Source organism: Ailuropoda melanoleuca, chromosome 17, assembly GCF_002007445.2.
Source record: "Ailuropoda melanoleuca isolate Jingjing chromosome 17, ASM200744v2, whole genome shotgun sequence".
Taxonomy (NCBI): Eukaryota; Metazoa; Chordata; class Mammalia; order Carnivora; family Ursidae; genus Ailuropoda; species Ailuropoda melanoleuca.
In genome coordinates this window covers 15,650,647-15,660,796 of record NC_048234.1, presented here as the reverse complement: position 1 = coordinate 15,660,796, position 10,150 = coordinate 15,650,647, and the positions used below count along the sequence as shown (strand labels likewise).

The window sequence follows — 10,150 nt, the reverse complement described above, 5'->3', positions numbered from 1 at the left end:
CCCCCCCCCCCCCCCCGTGTGGCCCGCCCTCCTCGTCCTCACTCACGCGTTTGGCGGCGCCTTCTCAACTCCAAGCCCGCACGGTCTCCTCGCCTGTCCCACTGCCCCCCGGGGTGGGGCTGCTGTGCGCATGCTCCAGCCCCACAGACCAGAGGACCCAGCAGACCCCGCGGCAGGGCTGGCTCTTGTCCTCGCCGCTCCCGCTGCCCACGGGGCAGGGCTGCTGTGCGCATGCTCCAGCCCCACAGACGGGAGGACCCGGTCCACCCTGCCGCGGGGCTGGGTCCGCGATCTTGGCCGGAGGCGGAGAGCGAGATGGACAGGGATATGTCCTCTCCTGCGCCTTGTCGTCTGGGTGAGAGGCTGCGTGCGAGGCCCTCGCTGGCCTGGCTCACGCAGGCTGGGCGCCACCCCTCACGCGCGGTCACAGGATGGTGTACGTTTGCGGCGGCGTCCTCAGAGAACTTTACACGGCGAGGTGGGCATGTTATGTGTTCTCACGAGAAACAAAGGCATAGGGCTGCAGCGGTGTGCCCAGGGTCCCCTGCAGGTCCAGGCGGCCTGGCCCACGTGACGTGCTGCCCTGGCCTGCTGGGAGGCACCCTCATTTCTGGGAGACCTCGGGGGTGCACGCTTCCTTGCTCACGGCGGAGCTGATGGCAGTGCGGCCCCTGGGCCACTGTGTGCATTGCGTGAGCCTCAAAGGACACTCAGGCCTGGGAAACCCGGCTTCAGACCCGGAGGATCTAATTCAGATTCTGTTTCCTCTAATACACGGTGGTTCTGGGAAGACTTACACACCTTCTCTGAACTTAATTACTTTTATTGTAGTTATTCATTTTTTTTTTCCAAATGGGAAGAATGGTTCTTACATCTCAGGTTGATGAGAGGCATGAAGGCGGAGGTCAGCTGTCCCCACCCTTGGGGTGCTGGCTCTTCATGACGTGTGTGGACATGTGCGTGTGTGCACGTGTGTGCGTGTGTGTGCGCGTGTGCAAGCTGCCCTCCTACGCTGCGGAGTCCATCTTAGTGAGCCTGGACGCTGCCCTCCGGTCCCAGACGCCCCAGCCCCCTCTGGCTCTGCCTTTCAGCCGAGGACACCTTTACCCCCAGCGACTGCCGGACACATTCTCCAAAGGCTAACCAGTGAGTCCTGTGCTCCACTGGGGCCCCTCCTGTTCCCCAGTGAGGGGACTCCATGCTCACATGTACGGGGAAGCAGGTAAATACTGACAGAAAGTCCCACACCTCTCTTCAGATAGAGCTGTCCGTAATAAGCAGACCGCAGTGATCAGGAAAGGGAGGTATGTTTTGTCTCAGTAAATACTCCAGGAGCACAGGCCGCCCACACAAAGGGTGTAATTTTTTAAAAATTTTATTTATTTAATAGAGCAAACAAGCGCAGGAGCAGGGGAGTGGCAGACAGAGGGACGAGCAGACTTCTGCTGAGCAAGGAGCCTGATGTGGGACTTGATCCCAGGACCCTGGGATCATGACCTGAGCCAAAGGCAGACGCTTCACCAACTGGGCCACCCAGATGTCGCAAGGGGTACAATTAACACAGTGTTCAGTGAGGAACAGTCAAACCAGCCTTTTCTCTCTTGCCTTATAGATGGGTTCTCTCCCTATAAGGCACTTCCTGTGGAACTCGGGTGGGTGCCTCCAGGAGCCCGGTGCCGGCCTCCCCCCGGGGTCCCTGACCCCGAAATCTGTAGTTCTCCATGCCCTGCTCTGCCCACGCTTCTCCTGGCCTCGCGCACCTCGGTATCTGCTCTGCCCGTCCATCGTCCTTTGACTGGTGGCCCTGTAGGTCTTTGCCTGATATTCAACATAGTTTTGAAGAAAAGCCCATTGCGTCCATGGAGTGCTTATTCCTAGGGCTTTGTTCTTCGGCTTTTTTAACTTCACGTCTCTCGTTTTCCGGAGTTAATGCGTATGATAATCTGTGGTTGTTGATATTGATAACATGGTGACCAGGAGCACCCCTAGAAGAGGAGGGAGTGTGGGGTACAGCCTGGCTCTCCCAGCCTCTGATCCCTGGGCTCCAGGGACCCCCTAACCTCCAGCTGCCCTGAGTGGGGAGCTTGAGGGGACAGCCCCCAAGATCAGGAGGGGAATTGGCTGGGATGGGATGGCCCCCAAATTAGGAGGGGAGCCGGCCGGGATCCCAAGTGGCCGCGAACCATGAGTGCCATTTGCTGTTGGGAATGTGTTTATTCTGCTCCGTCTCAGAGTATCTGCATGTAGTCCTCCCGACATGAGGGGCCAGGGCGGCGAAATCGTGCCAAGTGAGGAGGTCTTTTCCCTCAGGACTCAGGGAAATACCATTTCTTTCCTTTGGGGAAGAGTCTCTGGCATTTGCTGTGCTGACAACCCCGTTACTGTTTCATGGGTCCAAGTCTCCTTGACTGGAAAAGAGGAAAATTAACTTCTGGTTCCATTATTGACTTCTTGAGGATTTGTGCAATTCAGGCAAGAATATCTGGAGCCACTGGATGCGTGCACGTTTGTCCGTGTGCGTGGACAGGTATGTGCGTGCACAGCAGACCCACGGTGCAGAGTGGACCCACTGCCCCGGCCACCGTCCACATCGTTTTGGCACATGAGACTAAGGATAAGATGTTAGTACAAATCCAAGAGTGGTCTCTTCAGTAGCTCATGCTTACACACGGGTCTACTTATTTTCCTGTAGTTTTCTAGAGACCATATGTTTCTAGGGACCATATGTCTGCAGATGAATCTGATTATGGTCAATGTGAACGTGCGTCATGTTTGGAGCCAGAATTGGCTGCCGGGACTCTACAGTTGTCTCCTTCTCTCTCTGTCTCTGATGCTGTCTCTGTCTATATGTGTATATATGCACATGTATGTAATTATGTATAGAAAGTTGACCTTGAACAACACGGAGGTTAGGTTAGGGGCATGGACCACCACCCCCGGCACAGTCAAAAATGCATGTACAACTTTTGATTTCTCAAAAACGTAACTGCTAATAGGCTGTTGACGGGAAGCCTTACCAAAAACATAAACAGTCAATTAACACATATTTTATATGTTATATATATCATATAGTATATTCTTAGAATAAAGTAAGCTAGAGAAGAGAAAATGTCACTGGGAAGATTGTAAGGAAGAGAGGATGCATTTACGGGACTGTACCGTATTTATTTAAAAAATCCACACACAAGTGGACCCATGCAACTCTGGCCTGTGTGGTTCAGAGGTCAACGGTATAATCAATTCTAGGATCAGTTCGTGTGTCTCCATAGTTCAAGGTCCTCTCGGTTCTGAAGGCAGATGCGTCCTTGGAGCTTTGACATGAGTACTGATGATGGCAACATTGACAGTCATGTTGCCTTTGGCCCATGCCAGGCCCCGTGAATGTGAAGACGCTCCTTGGGCTCGTGGATGATCTCATTTGGCCCTCAGAGCCCATGAGAGTGTGGCTCATGCGTCTGGGGTGGCGGGGACAGAATTAGCACGTGCGCCCTAACCTCTGCCTGTAGATCTCCGTGGGCGCATGGATCCACAGGGTCCTATTGGTGAAGAAACACGTATCTGTTCCTTGCCAGCGCGGACAATACAGGGACTCGGAGGCATTTCTATCACTAACAACCTTGAGGGTTTTGGAAAGTGACTGCGTGTCTTAGGGAGGTGGGTTTTGCGTTATGTTCCTTAGTCTTGTGTCCCTAGGAGAGGCTTGTGGGAAGCCAATTGGAGCAGAGCAAGAGCCACCAGCCCACCTGCCCGCCCGCCAGCCGGCCCCCAGCTCCTCTCCACCCCAGCCTGCTGCAGGACGGCCTGCGCCCCTGGACAGCCTGCTGCCTGGCGGGTTCCCACACCTGGTCCTTCAAACCTCTTAATGGGAGTCAGAAGGTGGGAGCTGCTTGGTGCAGTGATCAAGGACCTCTCAGCTTCAGAAGTCGGAAGAAAATACAGGCCCTGAGGAGGTGTCCATGCGATGGGATTTTCCAGCACTTGCCGAACCTCCCAGTCCAGAACTTGTGCCACATCCCCGGGCGGGCGTCAAATGTCTGATGCCCTGAATGCAGTCACTTGGAAGGCAAACAGTCACCTAAGTTCTGGATTCGTGATTTGGATCTGTGAGATCCAAAGCTTCAAGGCTGGGGCACGGTTTAATCTGAGTACACAGGAACGTAATACATGAGGCATGCAAAAAAACACCCCCAAGTCACCTTCCTAATGCCCAAAGTCACAGTGTGTGGGGTAGAATCCCCTTCGTCCCCACTTTGGTGACATTTTTCTGATCTTGTCTCTTTAGAGTTCAAGACACGAGTGATTTGGTGAAGGGGAGCGATTTGGTGCCCCCCCCTCCCTCTGCACCCTGCCTGTCCTGGGAACACCATCATCCCTGGCTGGGATGTCCCTGGCCATGTCCCCAAACACAACCCTTGTTGGCAGCAGACAAGGAAAAATGAACCCCAATTGTGTCCCTGTCCATCCCAGCTCACGGGAAACAGAGCTTCTATTCCTGGCAAACCCAGAGTCTGGAACCTGGGGGCAGTGACAGATCCTTTCTCCCCTTAAGACTTTTTTTTTTTTTTAAAGATTTTATTTATTTATTTGACAGAGATAGAGACAGCCAGCGAGAGAGGGAACACAAGCAGGGGGAGTGGGAGAGGAAGAAGCAGGCTCACAGTGGAGGAGCCTGATGTGGGGCTCGATCCCATAACGCCGGGATCACGCCCTGAGCTGAAGGCAGACGCTCAACCGCTGTGCCACCCAGGCGCCCCTCCCCTTAAGACTTTTAATGGAAATACTTCAGGAATGTTTCCTACACAGTTAATCATGGAAGGATCATACTTTTGTTGTTGTTGTTCCTTAAAACTCCATGGAAACCCACTAGGCCCCCTGTTCTTTGTTTTTATGTGATGGTCTGGTATGGCCATCAAAGCTGACACAGAAGCAGCCCAGGAATATCTTCCATGTCCCCGAGACAGGAGGGACAGCACTTACTCAGGAACACAGATAGGGCCAGGCTGGGCAGAAGGCAGAGGACAGGAGAGGAGAGCTGAAGCCAGAGGCTTCATGCAGTTTCCTTGGGTAGGTAGGGCAGGGCAGGGCGACCCCAGCCAGTCTGAATAATCTCAGTGAGCTCAGAGTGAGCTATGCAGCGCCCCTACTTGCCTGGCCCCTGGCCCCGCGACAATTCAGGCAGAGGAATGTAGTTCTGGATGCATAGACGGGCCAGACAGAGAAGGTCTGGCTCTGGCTGGGTTGGTTTGCACCTTGCAGGTGTGCTTGGGGCTGAGCCCTTGGCTGAGAATTGGCCAGACCAGGAGGGGTACCTCTCCCCAGTCAGGAAGGTTTTTTTAGATGTCCAAACTTCATAATATATAGAAAACGATCACAGAGGCCACGTCTGAGTGGCACGTGACTGCTGAGCAGGGCTGCATTCGGCATCCTCCTATTGCCTGCACCTGGCTTTAGCTACAGCCCTCGGGCCTGCACCCTGCCAGCTGCAGGAGCTCAAGGGGAGGACTTGAGCCACCCCAGTGGGTGGCCCTCCGTCTCCTGTGCTCTAACAAGTGGGACAGGACAGGCACGGCTGGGTGATGACAGAGCCACCATTTTACAGACATGGCAACATCGGAGACCGAGAGGAGGCCGGCGTTTGGTAGAGGTGGGGGCTCGGGGGACTGGGATGGAGGCCTGCCCCAAGCTTCACGGGGTGCCATCTGTACCCCGGGGGCCTTGCAGCTGCCCCCACGCCTCCTGCTGTCCTCTAGCCCTCCAAGGCTGTGTCACTACAGGTCACCTGCATTTCCTGGTGTTCCTATATAAACAGGAGCATGCAGCATGTGCTCTGTCATCTGTCCTCTCTCACGCAGCACTATTACACTAGGACTTGTGCATGTCGTCAGGCCATCCGCGGCCTGCTCCTTTTGCCATGGAGCATAGGTTCACGTGGTTTCTTTATCCCCCAGGACAGATTCTGGTTTCTGGTCCCCATCCCTCGAGCTCCCGGTGGATTATAATGGCGTCTAGAGCGTCCTGCGAGGACCATGGGATTCTAAGTCCCGCCTTGCCAGGGAGCAGGTGGAAAGGCACCTCGAGACCCACAGACTGGAGTTTAGAAGAAACGCCATCTCTGTGGTACCTCCCACACAGCTGGGCTTTGCAGCTGTGGATTCGTGGTCTCAGGGTCCAACTCCCTGGGCTCCGAGGGTCAGGCACTTGCTGGTTGCGCACTCTAGGGCATATGGCTTAGCTCACCTGCCTCCATTTCCCCAACAGTAACACCAGCGTGAATGGCCCAACTTCCAGGTGTGTGTGGATTAAATGAGGCCATATGTCGAGAGCATGGGGAACAGGGCCTGACAAGGTATCCCCTGCTGTTATTAGTGTATGTATCCCAAGGGCCAGAAACTTTGGGGTCAAGTTTGCTCGCATCTCCGGTATTCCTGCCTTGCTAGCAGGAAGCAGATTTCAATGGAATCGGGTGCCATACGCTTGTGAAATTTGATCTTAGAAGATGCATCTCTCCAAATGGATAAGTGGCTCCTGAAATCTGGCAGTGGAGGCTGAGACGGCCAGGTTTCCATGGGTCGGTGGAGTCATCTCTGCTCCATGGCCATCGCCTCAATGATGCCCTGAAGACAGTGGCACCCTCGGGGCCCGCAGGGCAGCACAGCCGCGGACCCATCCCGCCGGCCTGAGGACATGACTTCTTTATGAAGTTGCATCTGCCTAACAGAGTAGCCACAGTGCGCTTCTCTCTCTTGGATTTGGCTCGTCAGCATCGCAAAGCGGTTGGGTTGGAAGCGGAAGACTTTTTCTAACCCAACAGTGAGAATTTTAAAGGGGAAAAGAGGATTCGGGGAAAGTGTTCGTAAGACTAAAGCAAGCCCCCCGTCTGTCGAAGATGTCTGCGGCTCTCCCTGTGACCTCGAGCGAACTTGAACCTTAGTTCTTTTAACCGAAAGCAATATTAGCCATAGGTGGGCTTTACTCTTGGGTCCATACCTTCCTATCCTTCCCAGGGTTCATCTTTCATTATATGAGATACCGGTCAGCCTGGGTAAGGATCCTCGTTCCTAGTTTCCTCTGGGGTTTTTACGGGGACTTACAGGATCTGTTGTGTTTGTCTGTGTCTGGTAACCATCAGCCAGTGTTTATTTGCACCCCGCGTGTGCAGGGGGCGGACCAAAAACGCTGAGAATGTCGGGATCATGATGGCAGGGGTGAGTCTGCAAAGCTACGAGCCGTCAGCGAGGTTGCTTTGGCGCCGCACTGATTTCTCCAGAGCTGCACAGATCTTCAAGGCACGGCACCGCTGACGCTTGTGACATACTTATCGTTGGAAGACTTAGGCGGTTCCAACCCGTTCCAGTGAAACTGCTTTTTAGAAATTAAGTCTGAAGTATTTTTGACGGCCAGGGTTACTGTGCAACTCTGCGTGTGCCTGATGGTTCGGTTATATTTGGATGCTTGGGTGGCAGGCGCTGGGGAATGGGGATGGCTTTTCCTGTGGATGGCTCTGAGCGGGAGCCAATTGCTCTGCCCCTTGGCCCCCGGGGCGGGGGGCGGCCTCCTGGCTCCGTCCTCACTGTGTGGCTGGGTATCTGGCTCTGTGACATCACCCACCTGTGTCTCGTGGCTTCAGGGCAGACATGCCGACCGGCTTTCATGTGTCCTTGGGAAGGGAGAGAGGCCGTCTCGTGACATGAACACGTTGGGCGTCACTTGGCACGGGTAGGCACCTGCAAGTTTCTTCCCCAGTGTCTGCTTTGCCACTTCTGCCGCCAATGTCTGGCTAGCCTCCCTGCCTGCCATTTCTTGCCACCTCCTTGTCCTGCACATGGCGGCTGACATCCACTCAGCTCCCTGTCAGTCTTGTCAGCCTGCGTGAAGGGCCTCTGTGGTCTGTCCCTCCTCAGCCACTTTCTGAACCCCCCCGCCCACGGCTCTGCACATCCGGCCCATGCTGCACGGCCACGCCTCCCCTGCCCGCCTGTGTGCCGCGCTCCTCTCTGGGCCCAGATCCAGTTTGTGTTGTCTCGTACCTTCCTCTTCTACCCCTTGGTCTGCAGCCCCCTTTGCATGAGGCTTGTTTGCTGATGGGCGTCCTTGGCCTCTAGTTTCTCCGAAAGACAGGACTGCTCTCGAGTAGTCAGCAGTGCCCAACATCCAACAATGGCCATGGTCTTCTCTGGACAATTCCACGTGTCACTGGTCTCCTCCGCAGGTTTCTTGAAAACGCACACTGTCTTGCACACTTCTCCTTGGTGGTCAGGGTGGGATGGGTTTGGCGTTAGGGGGGATGCTGGAGGATCAAAGACAGCTTCTGAGTGTGGGGTGGGGGCAACCCTGTGGATCCCAGTCCTGTTTTCCCCCATGGGAAGACCAGGGACAGAAAGCCTGTGGGGGGACCAGTCAAGGCTTGGTTTGAAGGATGTCTGAGAAGACTTTGAGACAATGAGATGAAGCTCTCAGTTGGGTTTGGGAATTGTCTCCAAAATCCTGGCCCTGGAGGACATGTGGGGGCTTGAGATAAAGACTAAGGATGCATTTGTAGCAGAGACAGTAGGACCCCTTAGGGCAGGAGTGGGTGGAGGGAGCCATAGAGGCCCCAGGGGTTTGGCTCCAGCAGTCCCGACAGACAATGGCCACTGGATAGGGCTTGAGAAGACAAGATGGGGGTGGGGATGTATTTTGCTGTTACTTGCCTAGCACCCAGCTGGGAGGAATCACAGGACAAGGTGGGGCTTATGGAGCCTGTTTCTTTGGCAAGATCCCTGTGATCCCACCCCCTCCACACACACACCGCAGGTGGGGTTCCTTCTTGCTTCAGACAGAATGAGGGGCTTCAAGGAGATGATGCGGATTTTGGCATGTGTGTCACTAGAATGAGGGGCGCCTGGTGCACTGTTGGTCTCCACGCCAGGAGTGGCTGTTGCTGACAGCCTCCTACTGATGACCAGGCTCAGGGGCTGGGGGCAAGGCGCACCTCATGTGGGCCCTGAGCCCACTGGATCCATGGCAGCAAGAGGGCCATAGCTGCCCCATGGGCGTGGACCCTGCAGGGGACAGATGTGTGGGCAAATGAAGGACCAACACCAATCGTTTCACAGCACGGGCACCCAGATATTCCTGGGGCGGAACCTCCAAAGGAGCAAGGAGCCAGATGCAACCTTCGCTCTACCGGAGGGGGAGGGGGGCACGTAGCCCTGGGGCTGGTGGCGTTACTGGAGGGGGGCACGTAGCCCTGGGGCTGGTGGCGTTACTGTCTGCGCCTGACTTCCTCTCTGCATGTGTCCCCACCTCCCCACCTGGCCAAGTTGTCAGAAGCTGCAGCCTGAAGGCTGGGAGGCACCTGCTGTCCTTGGCTTCCTGGAGTCTCCGCCCCAGGCAGCTCTAAGCGGGGGAGGGTGGCTCTAGTTTTAAGTGATGTTANGGGCACGTAGCCCTGGGGCTGGTGGCGTTACTGTCTGCGCCTGACTTCCTCTCTGCATGTGTCCCCACCTCCCCACCTGGCCAAGTTGTCAGAAGCTGCAGCCTGAAGGCTGGGAGGCACCTGCTGTCCTTGGCTTCCTGGAGTCTCCGCCCCAGGCAGCTCTAAGCGGGGGAGGGTGGCTCTAGTTTTAAGTGATGTTAAGGGTGTTTACTGTTACCTGGGCTGGACATCTTTATTACTGGAACTAGGAAAATGGGGTGACTTGTAAGTACATGGGGACACTTTCTTGGCTGAAAGTGGGTGGGTTAGATACGGGGTGTGTCTGGGGCTTCATCCAGGTCCAGAGAGGATCAGGGCCTTTGTGTGCACTGAGACAGGAGTTGGGGTCAGTGAGCTCGTTCTCAGATTGTCCCCTGCTCATCCACTCGTCCAAATTACACAGAGGACAGAGAGGAGGTGGGCAGGATGGAGCCCTGAGGCTGAGTCACAGAGAAGGCAAAACATGGCAAAGAGCACCAGGAGGCCAGAGGACGTCAGAACAGCGTGGGGTCAAGAAAGTCAAGGAAGGGGAGTGTGGCAAGGGAGTGAAGGGCCTGCTGGGGGCAGACGTATGCAAGCAGGTTGCCCTCCACATTTGGGGGCATGGCGGGTGTGGACGAATTTGCAGAGACAGCTCATGGGAACAGGAGCTGGCTTGGAGGAAGGGGAGGGAGGGTCCAGAGGGTGCCATCA

At 55.4% G+C, this 10,150-nt stretch overlaps 1 protein-coding gene and 1 long non-coding RNA gene across 2 annotated transcripts in view; one reads left to right on the top strand and one right to left on the bottom strand.

Annotated features, from left to right (window-relative positions):
• Nucleotides 1-112, bottom strand: part of LOC109489697 — a 43,416-nt gene extending 43,304 nt beyond the window's left edge. The window contains exon 1 of the long non-coding RNA XR_002142765.1: nucleotides 47-112. This is a non-coding gene — a long non-coding RNA (uncharacterized LOC109489697). The remainder of the gene's footprint in view (nucleotides 1-46) is intronic.
• Nucleotides 1-10,150, top strand: part of SHC3 (SHC adaptor protein 3) — a 100,679-nt gene that overhangs the window by 45,906 nt on the left and 44,623 nt on the right. The window lies entirely within an intron of this gene.